This window comes from Ochlerotatus camptorhynchus, unplaced genomic scaffold, assembly GCF_037179485.1.
Source record: "Ochlerotatus camptorhynchus isolate MF236.1 unplaced genomic scaffold, CSIRO-AGI_Acam_v1.1 ptg000304l, whole genome shotgun sequence".
Classification (NCBI taxonomy): domain Eukaryota; kingdom Metazoa; phylum Arthropoda; class Insecta; order Diptera; family Culicidae; genus Ochlerotatus; species Ochlerotatus camptorhynchus.
This window is the reverse complement of record NW_027040792.1, coordinates 4,108,134-4,135,353: the sequence shown is the minus strand read 5'-3', so window position 1 is coordinate 4,135,353 and position 27,220 is coordinate 4,108,134. Positions and strand designations below refer to the sequence as shown.

General features: G+C 41.3%; 1 protein-coding gene and 1 pseudogene across 2 annotated transcripts in view; one reads left to right on the top strand and one right to left on the bottom strand.

Moving 5' to 3' along the window:
* LOC135707171 (transcription factor E3-like) overlaps positions 1-27,220 on the top strand; it is a 131,601-nt gene that overhangs the window by 68,426 nt on the left and 35,955 nt on the right. The window contains exon 2 of one of the 2 annotated variants that reach the window (XM_065228921.1): positions 4,425-4,465. The exons of the other annotated variant lie outside the window; for it this stretch is intronic. The gene's annotated coding sequence lies outside the window, so the exon portion shown is untranslated. The remainder of the gene's footprint in view (positions 1-4,424; positions 4,466-27,220) is intronic. 2 annotated transcript variants of the gene reach the window in all.
* LOC135707134 (uncharacterized) overlaps positions 7,126-27,220 on the bottom strand; it is a 39,622-nt pseudogene continuing 19,527 nt past the window's right edge.

Below are 27,220 nucleotides of genomic sequence, written 5' to 3'. Positions count from 1 at the left end.
ACATTTGTAAATCGTTAAATACCGGATTTATCAACTATCGCGCAACCGTTAAACGCCCTCATCAGGAAAGGCACCCCATTTTTATGGAATGATGAACACCAATAAGCGTTGAATCATTGAAATTGGACCTGGCCCAAAACGAAACTTTGGCGTTTTTGACCCAGGATAAGAAACTTTTTTAGTTACTGACGCTAGTCCGGTAGGGCTAGGAGCCGTACTTTTTCAAAAATCTTACGTAGGGATGTTCAAAGTAGCGATCTACGCCTCTAAAACGTTGGTTGAGGTCGAAAGACTGAACTGAGCGTGAAGCTTTAGCATTAGTTTGGGTACCAGTGAAGTTTCATTATTATCTGCATGGAAAATTCTTTTGGTTGATCACAGATCACAAACCACTAGTCTCTATCTTAGGAGATAAAGCTAAACCATGTGCTAGAATCGAACGGTGGAAACTTAGATTGATGTCATACGATTATAAGGTCATCTATCGTCCAGGAAAACCAAACATTGCTGATCCTTTCTCAAGACCACGACTGCTCATCTGCTGTGAAGACTTTCGATGAACAGAGTGAGAGGATCATTCAATTTGTTTCAACAGATTAATTTCTGATTGCAATATAATTGAAATAATAGAGGCAACCAAAAATGATATTGAGATTAATGAATTGATGAAATGGCTAACATACCATGTAAAACCATTAACTCGATACAAGTTGATTGTAAATGATCTGGATATGTGATTTATTTTGATGAGCTTGTAGGATCATTTAAAGAACTTTCAATACCACGTTTCTCGAGCTCTGATCTACGGCAAGTATGAACTCGTCCATGTGAATTCAACTGTTGATCCGCCACTTCGTTTCAGTTCATCTTCGCTTATGGCCACCACTTCGAGCCTTTCTACGTCAGGTGATCTTTCGCTGCCTGATAGTTCACCGTTCTCTCGTGCGGATCCTGGACAAGTTATCAATGAGACGGCTCGCACCGAACCCTCTAGCGGTTTACGTGTCTACTATCAGAACACCAGGGGGCTCATGACTAAATTGGACGATGTTTGTCTGGCTGCGCTTGACGGGGAATATGACGTTTATGTATTCACGGAAACTTGGCTCGATGGGAGGATCAATTCAGTGCAACTGTTTGGTGACTCTTTTATTGTCTACAGATTAGACCGTAATTCATCCAACAGCATTCGTACTCGCGGTGGTGGTGTCCTCATCGCTGTTTCCAACGCATTCGCTTCCTACGTAATCGCCAACGAACTATTTACTACAATTGAAGCGGTTTGGGTTAAGGTCAGCCTCACTTCGCGGAACATCCTCATTGGAGCGGTGTATATTCCCCCTGATCGTCGACTTGACTGCAGCACAATGCAGCTTCATCTGGATGTCGCAGAATCATCCATGGCTGATATAACGGATGTGCTTCTTCTGCTTGGTGATTTTAATCAGCCTGGGCTTAGCTGGTCACCCTCAGGCCAGGGTTATGCGTTTCCAGATCCGATTGCATCTTCAACTACTCCTGCCAGCCGCTTGCTTGTTGACGGCACGGCTTTTCATGGACTGAGCCAGATAAACCTTGTTCCCAATTTCCAGTCTCGTTCTCTTGACTTGCTTTTTGTTAGCGAAAGTGCACTTCTGGACTGTGTCGTCGCTGAAGTGCCCGATGTCATCGTTCCTCTTGACAATTTCCACCCTGCTTTGGGTATACCTATCGTGAACGGATCTCAAATTCGTTTTGATGAAACCATGACTGCCACTCGGCTCAATTTCCGGAAGACCGATTTCCGTTTGCTGAGGCGTTCCTTGTCCCAGATCAACTGGAACGTGTTGAATGACCTTGATATCGATACAGCAGCCGCTCGCTATAATAGCGTTTTGCGCGACTGTGTTTGTGCTTCAGTACCGAAGTGCCAACCTCCAAGAAAACCGCCTTGGTCTAACGCTTCTCTCCGCAACCTGAAACGAGTGCGATCTAGAGCTCGCCGTGCTCTCACTCATCGACGATGTACCCTTACCAAGCGAAATTTTTCAATTGCCAGCAATGATTATCGTCACTACAACAAGCTTCTTTACAAGAGGTATGTAATTCGTACTCAACATAATCTGCAATGCCACCCCAAGGGATTCTGGTCGTTTGTGAATACTAAGAGGAAGGAAACTGGACTGCCGTCAAAAATGTTTCTCGGCAATGACGCAGCATTGACAACTGAGGACAAATGCAGCCTATTTGCTAGGCACTTCTTAAGCGTCTTCTCGAATGACTCCCCATCGCAAGCAGAAATTGAGCGAGCCGTCCGTGATGTGCCAACCGACGTCGTAAACATGGTTGTTTTTGCCGTAGATGTACAAATGGTTCTCTCTGTGATGAGTAAAACCAAATCATCATTTTCACCAGGTCCGACTGTTATTCCATCTGCAGTCCTAAAAAAATGCTCCGATATCTTAGCTGCTCCGTTGTCCTTGCTCTTCAACCTGTCACTTCGTCAACAGAAATTTCCCGCACTATGGAAACGCTCTACTATGTTCCCTGTTTTCAAGAAAGGAGACAAACGCAATGTGGAAAACTACCATGGGATTACCTCGCTTGGGGTTGAATCTAAGTTGTTTGAGTCGCTGATAAATGAGAGATTGTTTGCTTCCTGCAAGCATTACATAAGTACCCAACAAACAATTTGAGTTGATCAACAGCTGAATAAGCTATTTATTAGCTGAAGAAGCATGTTTTTGCCTGAATAAGCTCTTATTCAACGCCCAATGTTTGTTGGGTACATGTCAACATGGTTTCTTTCCTGGCCGCTCCGTGGAAACTAATCTCGTCAGCTTTACGTCGTTCTGTATGGAAAATGTATGCAAGAAACTTCAAGTGGATGCCATCTACACTGATCTTAAAGCTGCGTTTGATAGAGTTGTGCACGACGTTCTGCTAGCAAAGCTTGAAAAAATTGGATATTCTGTTTCCTTCTGCAGCTGGCTTAGATCGTACCTCGTGCAACGTGAAGTTACTGTATGCATTGGAAACTACTCATCGTACTGTTTCTCGAACAGGTCAGGAGTTCCACAGGGTAGCACTTTGGGGCCAATGCTCTTCTCTTTATTTGTGAACGATGTAACGTTTATTATACTACGTGGAGGTAAATTATTTTTTGCCGATGACTTGAAGATTTATCTAGTCGTTCGAGGCTATGCCGACTGTTTAGAACTACAAAACCTTCTTGAAATCTTTAATGATTGGTGTGAACGTAATTTTATGGTCCTGTGCGTCTCAAAGTGCTGCGTAATTAGTTTCCGTCGAACTAGGACTGCCATTTTGTTTGATTATAACGTTGCTGGAACTGCAGTTCAACGTGTCGATCACGTTAAAGACCTCGGTGTCATGTTGGATGAAAAGCTCACATACACTCGCCACTTCTCAACCACGATCGACAAAGCTAATCGACAGCTTGGATTCATGTTCAAGATATCTAAGGAATTTCGTGATCCTCTGTGTTTTAAAGCCCTTTACTGTTCATTGGTTCACTACTGGAATTCGCGTGTGTTGTCTGGAATCCCTACCAAGCAGTATGGAGTGGACGATTCGAAGCTGTTCAACGCAAATTCGTCAGATACGCACTGCGCTATCTTCCATGGAGTGACCCGCTGAATTTACCACCGTATGCTGACCGCTGTCGTTTACTGGGTTTGGATACTCTTGCTAAGCGACGAAATATATCGCAGGTCGTCTTCGTTGCTAAAGTTTTACTCGCAGAATATGATGTTACTGAGCTACTGGCCAAAATTAATCTGTATGCTCCTGCCCGAACACTCCGTCCGAGAACCTTGCTACATAAAGTAGTACATGCAACCAACTATGCTGCAAACAGTTCCTTTGTCGCCATGATTAATCAATTCAACGAAGCCTCTGACCTATTTAACTTTGACATCAATGCCTCCAGGTTTCGTCATCGTTTGCTCTCGGCCAATTTTTAATTTTTAATGAGTGACTACATTTAAATTTCAGTGTTTCATTGAGACTATCAAGTCAGATGGACTATAATAATAATAATAATAATAAGTAAGAAGTACCTTTTTGAATTTTTCTATCCCAGCTCCTCCTTAGTAAGATTTTTTTTTTCCAGATTTATATGTTCTGTAATCTTCATGTTTACGTGAGGTATTTCTGCGAATCCGTCTCTCCTTTGTATGAAAACGTAAAAAAAAAGTTACCTTTAAATTCTAAGGTAATTATTGCATGCTCCCCTACCATAGTTATCAATTCAGCAATAATTACCATTTGTTGCAAAGACTTATATTTTGAGCTATTAATCAAACAAGAAGGTGACCTATATGATTACAAATACTTTTTATAGAATGAAAACCAAGTTTGAAAAAAACTACGAGATGCTTCTACATAGCTAATTTATTGATTTTTTTTTTCTTTTATTACAGATATTCTATAAAAACAACAACAAAAACAAGGAGCTTCACAGGTATAATACCTTTATAATTAAACTTTAAAACTTTTTGGCTTTCTCATATACTTAGGATATTATATAACTTGAACGACACATTTTTGATCCTGAGGCCAACCAATTTTCATAAAGCATTTTAATCTTTACTGAGCTTAATAGCATTGCATTTATATCAAACTAATAGAGAAAATTATCGTTCATGCTACTGAGTAGCTAAATTACTCCGACGGCGTTCGAAAGTCGCGGACTTTCTTTGGAATTTCCGTCTTCATTTGCCACACACTGGACTGGTGAACCTCAGCGACCATTCTTTTCAACATTGACATCTGTGCAGCGTCATGCGGCGTCTTTCCAGTTTTTTTTTAAAGGTTCAATTTACTTTGATGCTTTTTGGAAAATTTCAAAAGCAGTTTTTTCCGACGCTCGCGTCATTTTGCGTATAACGAAAGCCTCAATATTTCAATGATTTCTTTCTTTTAGAGTAAAATTTAGAATTAAAACAATTTCCTGAATTGCTTTAACATTATCAAAACTAAACAAATCAAGCTGAACATTGCATTATGTCCTAACTAACATTGACAGATTCTCTTCGTAGACTTTCTCTTTGTATCCCCACGGCCATGTAAAGACATTCCCAGGTATTTTCAGCACATAGATCGATAGAAAAAGCTTTTATCTAGCATCTCATACGACAAACACAACAAGAAACGGTTATGTGCTCAAGTTATTAACGAAAGAGAAAGTCGACGAATAGAATCGATTAATGTTACTTAGGACCTAATGCAATGTTCAGCTTGAAATATTTCAATTAAATCAAAGGAGGCTAAGTAGGCTACGATGATTGGTCAAACCTAGTAGGCATTGCATAATAAATCTGGCCCTTGGATCGTACTTCTAGAGCAAGACAGTTGAGTTTCATTCAGCACTGTTACAATCAGTAAAATCATGGCACGCTTAAATTCAAATTGAATCTCCTGTCGTAAATTATAACACCTGGATTTGGTACGGGGGGCTGCAATAGTTTATATCTTACTTTAAAAAATCATATTAGAAACCTATGTAATATTTTTCCAGGTATTTTTCCAATATCAAAATTAGTGATTTTTATCTGAATATCGCATAACAATATAAATTCGATGTGAGTGATCATATAGATTTAATTGGACACATAAGGTTCATGTGATTTAGTGGTGCAATTTACAACTATGGGATCGCATGGTAGTATTGAGAATTTCACATTCCCACTGGTTATGTGATTTATGTTGAGGCTCATCATTTGAAAAACTTTCAATCAGGCTTGCAATTGCTCATTACAGCTAAAATGCTATTTTTCGTTACTATGAAACAATGGGATACTATAATGATAATTTTTATTTGCAAGATGCAAGAAGAGGTGGTAAAGATTGTATATGACATATAAAATTTGTCAATTTTGCTTTCAGAAGGTAACAACTAGCGATTTTATGATCGCTGATTGCTCGCTCATCGCGTTGCTCTTCGTTACAGCTAATCGCTAGTTGTGACCTTCTGAAAGCAAAATTGACAAATTTTATATGCCATATACAATCTTTACCTTCTCTTCTTGCATCTTGCAAATTAAAATTATCATTATAGTATCCCATTGTTTCATAATAACGAAAAATAACATTTTAGCTGTAATGAGCAATTGCAAGCCTGCTTTCAATATCACGTTTCCCGTGCTCTGATCTCTGACTATCTGATACTATTTTTAAGCTCGACATTAAAAAAAAAACTCTTTGGAAGTTCATAACAACATGAGATTTTGGATATCCTGGTCATCAAAATCACTTTTCTTTCAATTGAAACGTAAAACATGCATTAACTTAGCTTTTTAAAGCGTTTTCTCAGTAAATTACCTTAAAACATTGGTGACATGCAAAATGCACTAAGCTCAAGGAAGTTGCGAACCATTTAAATACCCGAAACCACAACCGAGCGTAGGATCCACCCCACTGCCTCGAGTTTCGTATGCGCCAATCTACAGGCTTGCCTATCTACGCCAAATCATCAACATAATCAAAAGCAAACTCCGACAACTCCTCTCATGAGTGCTTTGGTCCCATGTGTATGGCGGAATACTGCTTTTTGTTTCGCCACTGCACGCGAAAAAGCTCTAACTACATGCTCTGGGATGTAAAATTTATGCTTAGTGTAGGGGGTGAGGGTAGTTGAAAGGAACGCTCTCTGCATATATAGATAATTTAAACGAATTTATTCTCGTTTACTTATGCCGGTTTACACTCGTGCTGGTTCTTTAGCACTGATGGCCACGTGATGGCAAAAATCGATTTTTATAAGAATTAGCAGCTGAAAACTGTTCACATCATGCAGATGACAATTTTTACTAGCTTATCGGCGCTGGAGAACCAGCACAAGTGTAAACCGGGCATTAAGCCGGTTCACATGGATGACAGTCTGCGCTGCTGTCGGTTGGAGTTTTCGCTGACGTAGGGCAACATGGTAGCAGAAAGTTCAATCCTAGAATTAATTTAATAACCAAGCGACCTCATGCATGCGAGGCTCCTTTCCATTAGGAATGAGCATATCTAAAGTGAAATTATGCGGTTAGAAACGTTTGACACCAAGGTCAGTGAAATATGTTGGTTGATGTTTATTAAATACCAATGAAGTTGAATAACTTTTCCATGCCATTAATTCTACATGAACGTGCCGACACATTCTCCCATATTGAACAACAATGGATCCCAATCGAAGCACCATGCAATCAGTCTGCCCTTTCCCCAAGGGGACACACACACATACATATCCCATCTGTTGTCACCGGAATAGCACGCATACATTTTTTCGTCTACGGAATCATAATTTCCTGCCAGGCGCCCTCGTCGGTCGGCAGCAGCGTCGTACTCGTCGTCAGTAGATACCGCTTTACTACCGTGCTGCTGCTGCTGCACGGTTGGAAATGACAGATTCGATCCACTAACCGTCAACATGCTGCCATTTCCATGCACACGGCTCGACGGAATCTGATGGAACGGAAATGGAGGTGGGGGAGACATTTTACCATCCTGCGATCCACCAGTACCCCCTGTTATTTAAGTCTCTGAAGGGGGAATCACATTCCGAGAGACTCAGCCGGTTGCTTCTTCTTGCGCTTCTATTCGGCAGTTTTATCAACCGGTGTCATTTTTCACACGTGGCTCGAGAAAGATTAGACCCGGTGTGTGTGAGTAGGTACCTGCCTTCCAGTGTCGTCAAAATGAGCGACAGTTTGGGTGAGATTTAAGACAGATTTCCCCCTTCTATTTTCCGCGAATGTTAGGCTCGTGCAAGCACCTTAGGGAGGTAAATCACTTCCAATGGATCATTGAAGATGCTGAGGTTTTGACAGCACCGTACTGTGGCTACCACAGTATTTTACATTGGTTCGTCCGTATACAGTAGCGCCAAATGAAAACTGTGGTGGGTTCAAAACTCAGCCATCTAAAATGATCCATTTAATGCAATCATTCAAACTGTGTTCGAATCGTTGCAGGGTGAAAACTTGCGCTTCGAAATTTTCATCTTGTACCTATGTGCTGAGCAGATGACAGGTGCGCTTATAGCTAGTGGGATTTGCTCTTCATTCGAGTGGATTTCTGACTGGGGGATAGAACTTGAGCATAGTTGTAGGGCTTTAGCAGAGACTGGCTGCTTGAAATCGAATGGAATGGCATGGAAGCCCTCTTATCGATGCAGAAGCGCTCGAGCGTAGGGAGGATTAAGTCGTTCGTTATGTTGCCGAGGACGTGCTTTGCAGAACCAGGGAGCTGCAGGTAGAGCTTTAATGAAGTGAAATTTAAATGACTGCTGAAAGTTGTTAAGAGGCAACTAACCATCACTCGATTTGCTTTTGCTTCTTCTTCTTGTATTCCTAAATCATCACTTTCTAAAAGTATTGGTAAAATTCGTTGGTAGTGTGCGTCGCCGTGCCAAAACAGTCAATGAATCATAAATATCAACTGGTATGGTGAGCAAAATCTACCATCTCTTTTATTCTTTTACTTTTCAATGCAACAGCAAATGTGACGTCACACATGCAAGCGTATAAGAATGTCGTAGACAAAACATTCACACTGCCAGACAACGCTGTACGGCATTTTGTTTACACCCCTGAGCGGGAAAGACAATAAAAGGCTACATGCAATGCTGCCATGTTCCCTTTTTGTGTTTAACTCATACTTTTTTAACCTTTGCAATTGGAACGTTTATGTTCCAAATATTTATTCAGTGTTTGATATTAATTCACCATTAAAATCATCCACTCATCTATGTTATTGGTTGAAACTTAGTATCTGCATGTTTTAATAAACTTAAGTTGACTGCTAAACGTAATACATCTGGCAACGCTTGTTCAATGATTCTTTTACGTTCCCTAGCAAAGAAGTGGAGTCGGAGTGATTTTCTTGGTGTTTTATTTTGTTCACCAAGAGATTTGACCTCCAGTTTTTATTCATTTTGTGTATTCGATTACGTGAAATTGTTGAATTCTACGAAGAACACAAGTAAGTAAATGCAGTGATGGTGTTTTACTCAGAAAATATACGATGTAAAATCATGAAATACTTGCTTTAAATTTTAGAATAGCTTGTGTGTGAAGGTGTGTGTATACTAATGATGATGATTGAAGAATATTTCAAAAACAAGAAGAATCCTAATTGATTGACTGTGTTTTGAGCCTTAAATGTAGTAGGAGAACTGCGGGTAAGACGGCCAATTTAATGATTGGGCTTTTCTCACATCCACAACTTGGTACGGGAGCTGCCAAATGTGGAAATAAAAACATAAATAAATAACAATTCGACAGTGAGCATGCATAAGGACGTAAACACGGTGATCGATTCTTTTCGTCGATTTTCTCTTTTGTTAATAACTCGCTTGGATTAACGTTTCTCGGTGCGGTTGATGTCGCATTTGATAGCCAATACAACCTGTTACACCACTACAATGAACAAATTCCAGAAAATATTTTCGCTTAGCTGTAGCATTGTAAAGGGAAAATCGATGAATATCACTGTCGAATTGCACTTGCGGTGATTCAATGTGCAATTCCCAACGATGTACATCACCAAAACAATAAAATGCTTACACCATTGTTTACGATCCTGTTCCAGGTGGTTCATTTCTAGATTTTTTGTTGAAATAAGTAATTAAATTTTGTTTTTACGCAGGCGTGTAGGGAGAGGCGTTTTCCTAAATGGTTTACCAGCGGGGTAAGACGGGCATTGTCAATAACTCAGAAGAAACAGCTTTAAATGTTCTGAGCGACTTAATATTGTGGATGTCTTGAATATATACACATAACATATGAGAAACTTCGAACTACATGCTTGCCAAAAAATGCAGTAATTCTACTCTTTTACCTCTGTTTTAACTGGAATAACTGCACATTGAAATGTAAAACAAAAATTAAACTTAATTCAAATCCATTGAACTGAAATTTGAAAACAGAATGTTCCTCGGGTGGGTGTACAGAATACTGATATTACCCACAACATGCTTTTAACGATATAACAATACCAATCCTTAGGGTTGTCCGTCTTGTCGGATCCACGAAATAAGTACGCACAGAATTGCTCTCCACACAACCACGCTTTATTTCCGAACCTCGCTCTGCACACGCGCGCACATGGTGTCGTCACGACCGACTCTCGTTCTTAACTAACTATTTCTGCTCGTCCAGTGTTGCTAGGTTTTCCTATCTATCTCTGTTGTTTCACAAAGGGCCTAGTCGGCTCCAACATCCCCCCTTCACTTAAAAGTCCCAAACTGCATCCGTATGATATTCATTAAGATATGCTGGCCTACGCTGTGTTCGCAACGGTCGTGTGACATTACTGCCCGATGAAACGCCGACGGTATCGTCATGGATAGATGAGCTTCGGTCCTCTTGTACTGTTGTGGAGTCCGTTGTCTTATTTTCGGTTGGTTCGGTTCTAGGCAATCGCTTTAGATGTGCCACATTTCGATGTACTTCGCGATTCGTGTTGACTGACCTCAATGTAGCTTCTGAACCTTTTAGTTTCATGAGTTCATATTCTTCTGGAGCAAACGTTGTTGAAAGTTTGTTTTCATTCATCATTCGCTTACAAACAACTTTATCTCCCTCCCTCAGTTCAGATGGCTTTGCCTGGCGGCGTGTATCCGTATATTCCGCGTCCTTAAGCTTTTTTTCCCAATCTCGATCACGTACCTCTTCTTGCTCCAAACGGTTAGTTGTCTCGCCGAAAGCAGGAAGCTTGTCACGAAATATGCGCCCAAACATGAGTGCCGACGGGGCTACTCCGGTTGATGCATGAGGAGTTGAATTATACATTAATAAGAATGATCTTAGATCCCAAACCCAGTCAGTGCTATCCGCTTCTTGGCTTATCTTGAGGTGCTTCAATATTGTTTTATTTGCACGTTCCACCTCCCCGTTTGCTTGCGGCCAATACGGGGTTGTCCTCACCAATGTAATTCCATATTCTTCACAGTATGTTTTGAACTCTTCGCTGATAAACTGTGGCCCGTTGTCCGCTCTAATGCTTTCAGGAACACCAAATCTACTGAATGTTTCATGCAGTGCCTGAATTGTGCGCCTGGCTGTGATTGTTCTCATTACTATTGCTTCAGTGAATCTACTAAAGTAGTCGACTATCACAAACAGTGAATGACCCGAAGGTAGAGGACCCATAAAATCAACAGCTATACTCGCCCATGGTTTTTCGGGCATTTTAATACGCTTCAGGGGTTCAGGAGCTCCTAGACGGGAAACCAGGGTACACTCTTTGCATCGCTTTACACAAGCTTCCACCTGTTTGTCCATTAGTGGCCACCAAACTTTCTGTCGCAAACGTCGTTTCATCGCTGCCATGCCTGGATGCGCTTCATGTGCCACCGTTATTACTCGTTCTTGAAGCTGCGCCGGGATGATCAGCCTATTGCCTCTCAAGAGTACTCCGTCCATTGAGCATAACTCATTCACATAGGGTTTGAATGCTTTCGGAATTTTCTCCAAAGTTCCCGCTTGTAATGCCACAAGAGCTTCTTGAATTTCTTCGTCATTCTTGGACTCTTCAATAACCTTTTCTATCGTTATTGCTACTGGTACTGCTTCTGCAACGATGCTCCGAATGTAGCCTTCGGATGATTCATCAAACATTTCAGAATCTGGTATACTCAACCTCGATAGTGCATCAGCTATGTTGTCAGGTCCAGGAATGTGTTCTACTTTGAATGTGTACCCTTGAAGCCTGAGAACCCATCGTTCAATCCGAGCACATGGTCTAGACCTTGGATTGAACAGAAATTTCAGGGCTTTACAGTCGGTTAGCAGAGTGAATTTGATTCCCAAAAGATACAGGCGGAATTTTTCCACTCCCCATACTAGCGATAAAGCTTCTCGTTCTGTCTGAAAATATTTTCTTTCCAATTCTGTTAGTGCCTTGCTGGTATAGGCGATTACTCTGCATCTACCTTGGGAATTTTCCTGCAGAAGTACTGCACCAAGCCCGGTTGGGCTAGCATCGGTTATTAATTTTGTCTGATCCTTTGGATTGAAAAAAACCCAGATGATGAATTTTACAGATTTCATCTTTAATCCGCTGAAAAGCCGAAGTTTGCTTTGATGTCCACTCAAACTGTCCTTTTGATCGAAGGAGCAGTCGCAGAGGATCAGTTAGCGAAGCCAGGTTTGTAACAAACCTACCCACATAACAAACCAATCCCAGAAAACTCCTCAACTCAGATAAATTGCGTGGTTCCCTGAAACTTTGTATAGCCGTAATTCTACTTTCGGTCGGCCTAACACCTTGGACTGACAGATGGTGACCCAAAAATTCTAAACTATCAGCACCGTATACGCACTTCTTTTCATTAAGCAGGATGTCATAATCAGAAAATCTCTTAAGAACTGCAGCCAGCCTTCGATCATGTTCTTCAACGGATGTGCCGTGAATGAAGACATCATCCAAATACACGATGACGCCGTCCAAACCCGCAACAATTGACTCCATTACCTTTTGAAAAAGTTCGGGTGCACAACTTACTCCGAACATGAGCCGTTTGTACCTAGATGATAAAATATTTAAAAATATAAATAAATAAGAAAGCACATAATTAATTGTTCGCAACTGCGAACACCATTTTATTCAATCAATATGTCTTCCTGAAGAGACCCTGTTTGGTAATGAACGTTGTTATTGGTCTTGACCGTTCCGAGATCTCGACCTGATGGTAGGCGTCTTTGATATCAATTTTGGAAAATCGTACGGCTCCGCAAACAGACCCAAGCAGCTCATCGACCAGAGGCAGAGGATGTGATTCGCGTAGCACCGCTTGGTTGGCTCTACGCATATCAATGCACAAACGAATCTCACCAGAATCTTTCATTACTGGAACCACTGGTGACACCCAAGAGGAGGGGCCTGGTGCCGGTTCAATAATATCCATTTCCAAAAGAGACTGCAGTTTTTCTTCTATCTTTGATTCCCATGCGATGGGAGGTCTTCTGTACGCCTGCTGCACTGGCTGGACATCTGGGTCGATTGGTATCTCGATTACCACTCCCCGAATTTTTGGAAATGGTGGCTTTGGGTTCGATTCCACTGCAACAACATCAAATCCAACCTTGAGTACACTCAAGTTTTTTGCAGTGGTCGCCCAGCAAACAGCGTTGGCCCTCCACAACCACGTAGAACTTTGCAATTGTCTTATTCTCTCCTGCCTCTATCTCAGCACTGAATGTCCCGGTAATTTTCATAGGTTCCTTGCTAGCATATCCAATAAGCGGCCGGTCTGCTTTTGCTGTCATCTCCAGTACATTTACATTAGCTTCTTTCATTTGTTGCCATACGTTCTCAGTAATAATGTTTGCGTCTGATCCGGAATCGATGATCATGGGTACCTGAACTCCTCCAATTTTGAATGTAAAAATGTTTCCCCCCATCGCATAGAATACATAGTCCTTCGTCTGGTCGATTTCTTCAGACACAGCGCGGATTCGCTTAGCCTTAGGATACGGGGTTGGATTGTCCAAAAGACGCTTCCGTCCACCGGTGCTGTAACAACGCTTTGCCCAGTGTCCGATCCTTCCACAAGCAGCGCATTTCGTATGCTTGGCTGGGCATTCGTTGCTACCGTGTGTATGCCCTTGACGTCCACATCCATAGCAGATGAACCGGTTGTTTGACTGGTTTCTGGGTGGGTATACAGATGGTCGTCTGATTGTCTGTCGATCACTTCTGTACGGTTTATTTGTTACCGCATAAACATCCTGTTCTTGGCGACCAACAGGCCTGTTAAGCTTCTTAGACTGTTGCTGTGACTCCGCCATACTTGTACCCAACGTAATCATTTCTTCCAGGGTGCGATCCTTCTGCAGCAGTTTTGTCCGTAGCTCCTCAGAAATACAACCCTGGGCAATCCGATCCGCGATCAGTTCATCCACCACACTTGACTCATAATTGCATCTTGCAATCTGTTTTCGCATCCGCATGACAAAATCCGTGAATCGCTCTCCTGGTTGTTGAACGATCTGGTGAAACAGATGCCGTTCATATGTCTTGCGGCGAAAGGCTCGAAGTATTCATCCAGACATTTTACCGCCACGTCATAGTATGGGGGATCATTTGTTACGTGGGGTACCTTGTCAACACCCGGAAGATGGCGAAGTAACCCCTGGAGACCTGGTCTTCCAAGGTAGGCCAACTGGACCCGTTTGTCAGATTGTCTTTCTACACCTTGTGCTAAGAAAAACGACTCCAAGTCAAGTTTCCAAGTTTCCCACTCGCCCGGTAAACGGCTGGTTTCTATGGTAACCTCGAATGGTTTGATTCTGCTTGGTAAAGCCATCCTGTGAAATTATTGCATGTTAATCATCACACAGTGTGATTTTTTTATTTTTTTTTGAATAAAACTTTTTGGGGTGCATTTCCAAGTGCCATATAGTAAATTTCAATACCATTTTAAATAAGCAGAACAATTGATTATACTTTTAGAACCCACACAACATGTCATATAATAGTTTTTTTTTTCGCTTGACTTACCCCGGTAGTTCCTGTCATCTTTCATGGATCGGTACCATAATAATGATGTACTCTGTGGCACCAGATCCAAAATCCATTCAAGAATATGCCTTTTACACTCAAAAGTATACTTACTGATCATAATTCCATATTGTCACGAAACCATTTCATTTGCCTTAGTACATAACTATTCCTCATTTTGGTACTCAACCAATGCTATTATTTTTTTTTCTCTTTGGCACACAGCCCTTCTACTATAGGTAGTGGTACACAACCTTCTCTTTATTCACATAATATTCGGTACATAACCGTCTTCCTTTTCACTGTGGTACAAAACCATCTCCATTCCAATAGTAGTGGTACATAACCATCTTCCATTTCACTGTGGTACACAACCATCTCCTTATTATTTTATTTAAATCTCCTTGGTACACAACCAACCATTCCAATTACCTCGTAATAAGGCGTGCATCTCTCTTCTCATTTGCTCGGCTGATGCGTCAGCCGTTTTGCTACTTATCATTTCCTCCACAGAAAATCTTCTTTTTATGTTGAAACACATCCAATTTGTTTTCAAAAGGCACGAAAACCACGATACTGTTTCTCACTCTCTTTACTTCTATTCTATTCTAGATACACATCCTTTTCGACCTCCATCAACACCACCACACTCATAGTAATCGAAAACTTCCCAGGAACACATCCATTTTGTTTTCATACGGTATAAAACCACGTTTTTTTTCCTTTCTCTCTCTTTCCTTTTTGTTACTCGAAAATTCACCTATACACTCTCAGTAATCAGAATTTTCTCAGGTATACTGCCATTTTGTTTTTTTCCATGCTACAAAATCACCCTTCTGCTTTTCACAATTCAGCCACAATCTATCAGCATCATAACCTCTCAAAGGACGATTTTTTTTTTCCGGCGTCCGCATTTCATTTTTGTTTTCCCCGTTTCTTCCCTTTGCCAATGATTTTAGATAAAAAAAAATGGCCCGCACTTATTTTTTTCAATATTATTATCGACACTGGGAATGCACACCAAAAACCTTTCATTTTTTTGAACCAACCTGTTTCTCTTTTTTTTTACTTACGCTCGCAGCCCGAGCCCCAAATTTCAGCTCAGCCTGTTGCTATTCGCGATTTTTTTCCGCCCGTTCAAAATGGCGACCACCTTTTGTTCAGTCTAGCATTTAGCATCAGTGCCGTAATATACAAACTGATTCACTTTACAACGTCTATTTCCACCAAAAAAGCAGAAATTCACTTCAAGCTGTCTTTACGGTTTATCCCGTCGTCGCCAAATATGTCGGATCCACGAAATAAGTACGCACAGAATTGCTCTCCACACAACCACGCTTTATTTCCGAACCTCGCTCTGCACACGCGCACATGGTGTCGTCACGACCGACTCTCGTTCTTAAACTAACTATTTCTGCTCGTCCAGTGTTGCTAGGTTTTCCTATCTATCTCTGTTGTTTCACAAAGGGCCTAGTCGGCTCCAACACGTCTTACCTTACGTTTCCCTTCTATTCGAACTGTGGGTTTGGCAACCTGGGGTTGGGCATTGAATATTGCAGAAATACGTGCAATTAAATCATAACATTAAGGAGCAGCTCTAATTCTAAGATTTAACTTTCATCTAACATTCCTGCATACCGAGATCGTTTTTTAAGGTATTGTCTTACAGGATTCCACCTATCTTCAACTGAGAGCAGGGTTGCTTCCAATATAAAAAAACGATTTTCTGAATTTTGAAATCATTAGATGTTATAATGAAGGTTTCTACTTGTTAGATACAAAAAGAGGTTGAAAGGCAAGTGTTTGACACATAAAACCTGCCAAATTCGCTTTCAGATAGTCACGATCAGCGATTTTACGACTCGCGAGCGCTCACTCTGAGTGAACGCTCACGAATCATAAAATCGCTGATTGTAGCACTCTGAAAGCAAAATTGACAGGTTATATGTGCCAAACACTTGCCTTTCAACCTCTTTTTGTATCTAACAGGTAGGAATTTTCATTATAACATCTAATGATCTCAAAATTCAGAAAATCTTATTTTTATAGGGGTGGATACATATATTATGTCACGCTCTAAGGGGGGAGGGGGGGGGGCTAAGATTTTGTGACAAGCAATGCATTAGGTATAGGAAAAACGTCACGATAGGGGGGGGAGGGTAATTTTTGGCTCGATATAGCGTGACATAATTAATGCATGGGCCCTAGCAGGCGAGTGGAAGCAAGCCTGACGGAGAGTACTTTGAGCATTATATAGCCTCTGAGTGGTCCCTCACTAACCATGACATCAGTGATTGTGACTCTTTGAAAGCAAAATTGACAGGATGTATGTGTCAAACACATACTTTTGAACCTCTTCTTGTAACTTTTTCTTCTTATTTTCGTCACACTTATAATGTGCACAATGCGCAATGTAAGTACATCATATCATTATAGCATCCATCGATTTCATAATTAATACACAAAATGTTTTTATAGCGAAATTAGTTGAAGCAACCGTGGTTCATGGGGCTAAGACCTTTTGAATTGTAGAGAGTTTAATTCAGAATGCTCTAACTAGACGGCCTTAGCACTCTGAGGAACTTACTGTACATTCAGGATCGACATCTTTGGGTGCAATTGCTTTTGCAAACAAACACGTCAATCGCCGATTTCTTGTGAAAAAGAAGCTCAATCTCGAAAACTAATAACACAATCAGGTAAAGGTATGATTCTTTAATACTTTTGAATTGTTTGTTTAGGAGATTGAGCTTCTATTCGCGAGAAATCGGCGATTCAGATGTTTGTTTACAAAAGTTATAAATACGCCCCAATCTCAAATAACTTCGGATATGACGATTACCATTATGGAAAAGACCAAGATGGCCCGAGGGGCCATAATAGCCTTTAATTCCGACGCAGGCAAGAGGCATAATTAAATTAATTCCATTAATTACAGATTTAGTACTTCAAATTTACCATGCTACTTTTAAAGTCCATTAATTAGAGTCATAATATCGTAATATAATAGAGGCAAAATAATTTTCATTACTTTCATTACAACTTTAAATGCTTTATTATTCCATTAATCACTTTTTTGTTTGGATTTTAAATCCAGTCCTGGGTATTGCGTACCCCGCGAGATGGTCATGATTGAAGAATATTTTCTGTACTTTGATAGCGTAAGCAAAACAAATCTGAGTTATACTTTGGATGAGTCGATTTCATGCATAATTTCAATGCCCCGCAAAAAATGGCCAGCATAAAGTGAGCTTCCATCATTTTCATAAAGTTCGAACGGCACGTGATAATATTTGAAGAGCACTGTGGATTGAAGCCGTAGGCATGAAAGGAAGAGGCATTTACAATAGAATAGATGTACCAGTTAAGGCTATAATTTCCTACTATGGTGTGTTCCAATGATGGCCTATGTAATTCCTATAGGCCATAATTGGAATACACCATAATATGAACGTATATCCATAACTGGTACACCTACCCTAGTGTAATATGGTCTGGTTGTTTAGAATCGAATCCACTCGGACATTCACTTGGTGCTGTTCAGTGTGGTTAGTTCTACGGGTTTATCTCACGGGGTACGTCACTCCGCACGCAAATCTTGGGTCATCTTTTTTGTCAGAGTGCCGCAAGTGTGCCGCAGGTGTGCGGGTCATAGAGCAAGCTGCGATTGTTTGTAAAATAAACAACCCGGCAACCTGGTATTTCCGGAGTGTTTTGAGATTTAGGCGTAATTGCATTTGTAAACAAACACGTCAATCACCGATTTCTCGCGAATAAAAGCTCAATCTCGAAAAGTAATAACACTATGAGGTAGAGAAATGATTCCTCTATCATTTGGTATAGTTTGTTTGTGAGATTGAGCTTTTATTCAAGAGAAATCAGTAATTGACGCGTTTGTTTTCAAATGCAATTACGCCCAAATCTTAAATCACTCCGGATTTCTGACACCTTTAATGTTTTGGTTTGAAATCGCACGGATAAATCGGATTGAGGATGATGCGGGAAGTGGCGGGTGTGCGAAGTTTTTCCTGTTTTAATGTTTATAATGCCTTCAAAAGCAGACCAGAAACCTAACCTTTCGTGATGTGAAAAGCATCGGTCTATCAGCATTCAGCAGTTGGAAAGAGTTGGAACCGGTCACTATGGCAAAAATGGGTCCAAAATTACCCAAAATTCAATATCTCAACAGCACGCTGAATTCCGGCGATGAAAAACGACTTTTCCGAAGGGAAATCGTCCGGGGAATCAATTGCACGTTGTCCTATAGACCGGAGAGCCTTGTAGGTATGTGTTTTGGACCATTTTACCCCATTTTCCCCTACTTTTTGGAGGAAACGTTTGTTCACAGCCCTATTTTTCGTAAAACATAAGCACTTTATGCATGGTTTTAGAATACTATGTCTCAAAACAACAGTTCATGAGATATTAGGGGAATGCGAGGTACACTTTATAGGGGAGTAAGGGGTAAAAGTGAACCCTCGCTAAATTTATTTTAATTCATAAAAATGTTGAACGGAATTCAGTGTGCTGTTGAGATATTCAATTTTGGGTAATTTTGGACCCATTTTTGCCCATAGTGCGGTGGGGAGCATTGTTGGAGACCGACTATAGAGGATGATGAGTAGACTTCTTCAGTTTGATTTGTGTGATTTCCAGCATTATTTGAATTAAGGGTACTGATGGGGTCTGATTAACTGCCTCTTTCTCTTAAGCCCACTCTAGAACCTACATTTCGTATTTAGATCTATAAGTGCTGGTCTGAGTTCTTCTGGTATATTCAATTAGAGGATGTTCCTGAATATACAGTTAAACGTAATGTTGTGAACAACTTCAATGACAGTTCTCCAGCAGTGCTCCCATTTTATTTACAACAATCCAATGCCTACGAGATTGTACCGAAGGTGTGCAGATGGATGTGCCCAAGCTGTGTCGAATCGTTCGAATCGTCGTTCGTTTTCCAAGCCCGGTTTCTTCTCTGTTGTTGCTGTTGCCGAGGGGGACGACTTTATCTACGATGCAGAAAAGATTGTGTTTTGCTGTGGCTAGCTGCACGCACGCTGAGTAGATAGAAGGAAGATTTATGTCGATTTTGAAGATTTCCTGCAAAAAGATGAAGCACGATGCAAGTAGATGCGAGAAATGAAAAATGATTTTTCGAAGATTGATTCGCTAGTGTGAGATTTTTTGAGCATCTAGAATTGAGATTTAGATGTGTCGCCCCCTCGGCTGTTGCCGCCTCTGTCGGATACTTTTACTCGGCGAATTACATGGACTGGCGGTGCTACGAAACCAACTGCTGCTACTGGATGGATCGTGCTGAACTGTCCCTTTCGGTCGTTCCATTCCTCGGTCGTCAGCAGCACCACCATCGCCATACTCATCCTTAACGTCAACATCACCATCCAATACCACCAGCAGTATCTTACTATCTTCTGTATCACAATCACCAACCGACCGATGAATGACCATACAATTACCATGACATTTGTGATCAAAGCACAAAATCTTTATCCTAGCCACGAACACGGGTACAAAATTTATGAGTTGGTTCGTGTCTAATTTATTCCGGGCAAACAATTTTTATCTAGATAAAGAGAATTCAATGGTTTTGGCAGAAGAGATCGCTGCACATTTGAATCGGCCGTTATGGATTCTCGATCAAGAGTTAAGTTTAAGTTTCATGTCGGTTTGTCGGTGTCACACTTGTCTTCTAGTAGTGATAAAGCTCCTGTTGCTGATTGTTGGCGTTCGTTACAGCAGCGCTGGTGGTGTAGTGGTAAGCGTAGTTGCCTCTCACAAAAAAGGCTCGGGTTCAATCCCAGTCGGCACCGCCGGAATTTTCTGAGCCATAAAATCTCTAATCAGGGAAGTAAAGCCGTTGGTCCCCGATCCATTAGTTGATGGGTCGATAGGTGGAAGGTTTAGGTGTGGGAGCTGCCTCCTTGGCGTCGGTAGCATTGGTACTCAGTACGGAAAATAAGATCGACGGAAAACAAATCAAGGAAAAACAAAAATAAAAATCCGTTCGTTATCGATCAGACTGATGCCAGTTCCATGCGTTTCCCTCAGAGACAGACTGGTGAGACCGGTGGAAAGAATATTCATCTCTCTGCCGGAAATATCGTCATCTACATAGACCAATCTCATGATCGTGCGATAGAGGACAAATCAAGCTGAACATTGCATTGCTTCCTAAGTAACATTGACAGATTCTCTTCGTCGACTTTCTCTTTGTATCCCCGCGGCCATGCAAAGACATTCCCAGGTATTTCCAGCACACAGAACGATAAAAGCAACTTTATCTAGTATCTAATACCACAAACACAACAAGAAACAGTTATGTGCTCAAATTATTAACAAAAGAGAAAGTCGACGAAAAGAATCGATCAATGTTACCTAGGACCTAATGCAATGTTCAGCTTGAAATATCATCCATGTGGGCATACATGCTCATCGTCATCTTCACCATCGACATCATCCACCATCTGCGGATGTGGCTGTGCGGCGACGTAAAAAGTGCCGTCTGGCTGGAGCAGATATTCGCATCTACGTACACGCTATTTCAAAACTACCCAAATTTGAGTAGAATCAACTCAAATCAGCCAAAACTGGGTAAACAATGTTGGGAGTAACAAGGTGACAAATAAAAAACGTCAATTTGTAGCTCCCAACACAGTTTACCCATTTTTGGGTAGGTTCAGTTTTGACGGATCTGGGTGGATTTTACCCAAATTTGGGTAGTTTTGAAATAGGGTGTAGTACTTCTCCGGTTTGGTTTTGTACGGTTCGCAGGGGACGAGACAGGGAAAATTGAACTGTGAAGATTTGATTTCCTGCGTCATCCTTTCCGTCTCCTGTAGCTATTAGATGATGATCCGAGTTTTGGAATTCTTGTCCAACAGCAAAAGCAACACGTACTCAAATTCTTCGCTTATTTCGTGTGGGATGATCAGTTCGGATTGCAGGATTTCCTTAACGTTCACGAATGGGTTTTCCAAGAACATCAACACGTACAGTGTCACACTGAGAGCCCACATTTCCAGTTCCGGGCCGGAGTAGTGATTCCCTGCCAAAACTTCCTGACTGCAGTACTCGGTTGTGTCGTAGAAGGTAGAAAGTTACCCTTCCTGTACGAATTTCGCTAATCCGAAGTCAATCAGCTTGATATGGAAATTGTGATCGATGATAACGTTCTCGTCTGGGATGTCCCGGTGGTGCAGAATGTTCAACGAGTGCAGAAAAGCAACGGCATTAGCAATCTGTTGAAAGATCAAATAACCCACGGGTCTTCGATCTAGATAAACTCAAACAGATCCATCCCGGAGCCGTGGATTTCCATCACAACCTGGAAGAACTTGTCGTTCTCGAACCAATCGAACATGTTGACAATGTTCGGATGATTCACGGGCGTTAACAGATACATTTCCATCGGAATTTCCCCGCTTCGGTGGCCCGAGCTTCTCCTTCAGTATGAACTTCGATATCACCACCAACCTATCCGAGTTCCGGTAGCTCAGCTTCACATACCCGTACGCGCCCTTCCAGAGGTGCCTCACCAGTGTGTAATATTTGCTGTAGTGTCCGTGGATTAAATCTCCATCGCACTGCTATAGGTCTATTGTATCTGGGTAAGCCAGATTCCGGATTCATCGTACAACAACCCGTTCAACAGCGTGACCAGTACGGTGGTGCTTGGGCAGGCTATCAAGAATACTACTGCTGAGCAGCACTTGGATCGCCCCAGTTCCATCTCCCGTATGTATACATACGGAAGATGGAACTGGGGCGATCCAAGTGCTGCTCAGCAGTAGTATTCTTGATAGCCTGCCCAAGCACCACCGTACTGGTCACGCTGTTGAACGGGTTGTTGTACGATGAATCCGGAATCTGGCTTACCCAGATACAATAGACCTTCCTCCCGTAGGGAAGCGTCTGTTTAGAAATGGTGTACAGTATGTCGATCACGTTGCCATCGTAGTGAATCGCTTCCCCGCGGTGCTTGCTATCCTAATAGATCGACATGCGTGATACACACGGAATCGGAAGCGTTCCAATGACCGAATGTCGTTTCTGTTGATTTGGCGTTGACGTGACCATTCTCTTGGGCAGCTCGTACGGTTTGATATACCGGGGAGTTGCGAAGGAGCACTCAGCGAAGCGGAACAGTCCTCTCTGGAGAAGTTCTTCATCAAGGCTGAATTGATGTCCTCCAATTAGTAGGGGTTTTCCTTCGAAGGGCTTTCAGCCATATTGTTTTTGCCACTGAGCAGATTCAAGCCTTCGTAAACGGGTGTTAAAAAGTCACAATCGACAATGTTCAGGCAATCTACTAATGCGCGACCGATTTCAACGCATTGCAACTGGCCAAATTGGAAAGGTTGACGTAATTTCAGTTGTTCTCGCTGTCCAGGTAGAGCAGGTTGTTCGGCACGGAACTGACGATGATCGAAATGAATAGGCTTTACACCATCATACAGAAATATCATTGGACCGGTGATGCTTGTTGTGATATCTAGGTTCATTTTTCGCTTCACAATGGCAGCTGCTGGTAGCCCACCATCAAACATCCATCAGCATAAACAATTACTTCTAGTTCAATGGGCCGTATGAATAAAAACAGTTTACTTTACTTTCCCGTGCTATTCTTACGGGAAAAGTAAAGCAAACGCTTTTATTCATACGACCTAATGTCTCAGTTTAGATCGATATATATAACATTGCTTTCGGTTTGCAACATTGCAGCAAGCAAAACAAAACATTTGAACAGTCAAAATACCGGGTTGCCAAACATACAATTCTATACAGAGTTAGCAAAAGGGCCTATCTGCTTTGATCGATTCTCTTCATAGACTTTCTCTTTCGTTAATAACTCAGCTGCAACAACATGCCCTGTTGTATTTGACGATTTGGACGATAGACCAGACGATAGATAAAAAACCTCCTTAATCATGCATGTGGCAAAAATAGCACGAACACTGTTTGCATGGCCGTGGTTATCAAAATAGAAAGTCGATGAAGAGAATCGATCAAAGCAGACGGGCCCTTTTTCCAGCTCTTTATAGAATTCAAGCTGAACATTGCATTCATCATCAAAAAAAAAAAGAAAAGTTATTAACGAAAGAGAAAGTCGACGAAGAGAATCGATCAGTGTTACTTAGGACCTAATGCAATAGTCAGCATGAATTATTCACAAACAAAGTCAGTTCGATGACTGCCCAGACAACCAGAATGTACGTATATTCAAAATTGCTTTTGTGATATACAAACATATATACAAACAATCAAATCGTATAGAATGCAATAAAAAGGCTTATGCCTACAAAAGTGGAGGCCATATATGTGCAAATTTTAATTTCTTTTTAAACGAGTTGATTTGACATCATATACGATTTAATCTGTAATAACAAATTCAATTTGAAAAATCTTACGATAAAATCCGATTTAATTTGTGGTACAGTACGATTGAAAAATGATTAATCGCATATAAGTCGGAAATTTGCATTCTATACGATTTAACTTAAACACAATGCGATGTATGTCATACTTATATGCAATATTGACTTAAACTGTAGTTATTTACGATACTGTCTGTACATTGTTATACGACTTCTGGTTATCTGGGTGGCACTCTCGGTACAGCGCGGCACACTCGAGGCACACTGAGAAAAATGTTTGTGTAAAATAAGTGTATAGAGTGACCACGGTGACCACCCCTTGACAAGAAAACAACAAATTTTGAACAATTATTGAAATGAATACAAACAAATTTGCTGTCGCGTATGACTCGGTGTTTTAAAGCCCGATTCAAAGTAAATTTGTACGCATTCAAGTGATCATAACTCAAGAATTAAACAACATACACGGTTGATCAAAACGTCAAACAAAAAGGTATTTATTCAGCTTTCAAACTGTATATAACAAGCTATTACATTTAACCGTTTCGAACGAACTGTCGCACTTTACTTGTGATCGATGCCATCATGATCTGCACAGTCGCTGGTGACACTGTACCGGCGAACTTATTCCACTTTAAACGCATTTGTTGTGCATTTGTCACTTTTTTACCACATCCTCAAAGTTTTCGCTTGACAATTGCCCAATTTTTTTCGATCGGTCTGAACTCAGGGAAATTCGGAGGATTAATCTCTTTGGCGACGAAATTAACATTGTTTGCAGCATACCATTCTAGTACCTCCTTAGAGTCGTGGCAGCTGGCTAGAACCAGCCAAAACATAACGTTGGTCTTGTGTTGCCGAATTAAGGGTAAAATCCGCTTTTTCAGACACTCTCCGTCATCACGAGTGTTCACCGGTTGCTTATATCCTTCTATTGAAAGGATGTCATGCACGGTGGAAAAGTCGGAATCGTATGTCTTTGCCAAATCACGTATGCACAGCAAAAAAAATGTAATATCGATCAATGTAATTCAAGCTGATGTATGAAATAATGATGTAATAGCAAAAAGCAGGTACAATTTTACATCAATGGATGTAATTTTGTTCGCAAAATCGATGTACATCGTACAACGTTATATTACACAACCGATGGATTGACCTGGTTGCAGCAGTTTGGATGTAATATTCAACAACTTTTTTTTTCTGTGTGGAGACACCTGGGTTGCTTTTCACGTACCTCAACACCTTTCTCCTCAGCTCTTTGTCCCTAGTGCCACTTTTATGATAGATGCGCTGTGCTCTATCCACACTCAGAGTATCCTTGTAACGTTTGATTACAAGACTCACCGTTGACTTTGGGAATTTTAACACTTTTGCTATTTTTGAGGCAGACCACGAAGGGTTCTCTAGATGTTTGTGCACAATTAATTTTCCTTTCTCAAGTTCCATGATCCGTAATTTCGGGATGCGTCGATCAATCGAGAAAAACTTTTAACCAATTTCTTCGTCAATGAAACATCAACAAATGCCTGTCAAACGTTTTTTGTTCCAACCAACAGGGGCGCGGTGGTGTATTAAACCGTGCTTCCAGATTTACTTTGAATCGAGCTTTACCTCCTTTGCGCTACTGCGATTGAAATTATTTTCAGTGAGTAGAGTGAACTATTCGGTTGTCAAACTTTTATAGTCGTTTGGCCAACTAACTTGTAGCTCGCGCGACTATGATGCACTACACGGTTAGAAAAAAGTACCCAAAATTAAGTTCTTTTCACTCATCTCGGCACTATAGTGCAGGAACCCAAAAGTAGGTAAAGCGGGTCAAAGTAATTTTCATTTACTTGTGTGCAGTTCGTATGGAATTTTCCACTGGCTTTTTAACCAAAAGTAAGTTAGTTATACCCAACAGTAGGTAAATATGATTATACTCAACGTTGGGTTCCCACACTTAACTACCCCTGTTGGGTGGTTTTGCTCCTCCGTTTTTGACAACATTAGAAGGAGAAAAGGAGACAAACTAGTCAAAAGTAAGTAAAAGTGAACTGGCCGTTGGGTACTTTTTTCTTACCGTGTACGGAACATGTTATTCATCTTCTATCGATCTACTAGTGAGTGAAAGTAATGAAATGTTTTTAAGCAGTGCTTGTAGTTGAGCTAAAATAAGATGAATATTCACATGAAATTACCAAAATTGACTTCTGTTGACAAGGTTTACAACCACCGAAATCAGACCCGAAAGCTATACCTGCTCACAGAAAATCAATACAATAAATTTCACTCCTGGTCATCACTGGAATGTTCAATTCATTAGGAACACAAAGGCCAAAGAATCAAACGTGCCTCCTCGTCCGCCCTTCCACCAGCTTGACTGATGACTTCTCACAGACCGCTAAGTGCCTATTACTGTTCCCCGAGGACGTATTTGTGCCAACGACGTCGATGCTATCGAACTCCCTTTGTTCGTGCGGATTCATTATCCTAAAATTTACTGAAATGACCTTCGGAACGTTTTCGGCCAGGAAAACTTATGCTTGAGCCTTCGACAGAAGAATAGCAGAGCAAAAAAAAAGGGAGGGTGGAACCATTTTGGTCAATAACCATTCTGCTCCATCATTTCGGCCTCCTTGCTCCGTTCCCCGGCACGTACATAACGCATCTTTCACAAAGAAAATGAAAGCCTATAGGAAAGAAAGTGGCTTGGCTTCTCCGCCGACGTCGTCTTGATCCACAGCATTGCGAAGCATTCAAGTTGATGTACGACAATGGTTCTCGGTGTTCTTGAAGAAAAAACCGCCTCAGGCATCTTGTTGGCATTGAACAGCAACGAAAAGAAAGCGACCGAGGCGCAACAACTTGTCCTCCGCCGCCCAGCCACCAATCCATTGCAGCTCAGCTTCCGATCCGAACGCCACGGGCAAGTGCACGGTTGAAAAAAAAATGCAAAAAATAAAAACAAACGAGATACACTGAAAGTAAACACGTCCTCCAAATCCTAACATGTATAAAGCTTTTGACTATCAACCGGTACAAATCTGGAGCCAAAAAAAAAAAAAAAAGAAACGTTGAAACCGATGTCGACAGACACATAGTTACCTACAGGTTGTTGTTCCGACAGACCACCCGACCGACCACGAGTGTAGAATTTATGTCACAACCTTGCGGTCGGTGGTGGTTGGCCCAGTTCCCGGAATGGAACATGTGCCATGTGCCTGGCTATCTTTCGCAAGAGGTTCGTGTTCGTTCTCTGTCCTTAGTTCATCTGCTTGATGGCATATGTCCCCAGGATATTAGTAGGCAGGTAGCGTGCACAACATTGTGGAGCTGAAGATGCAAAT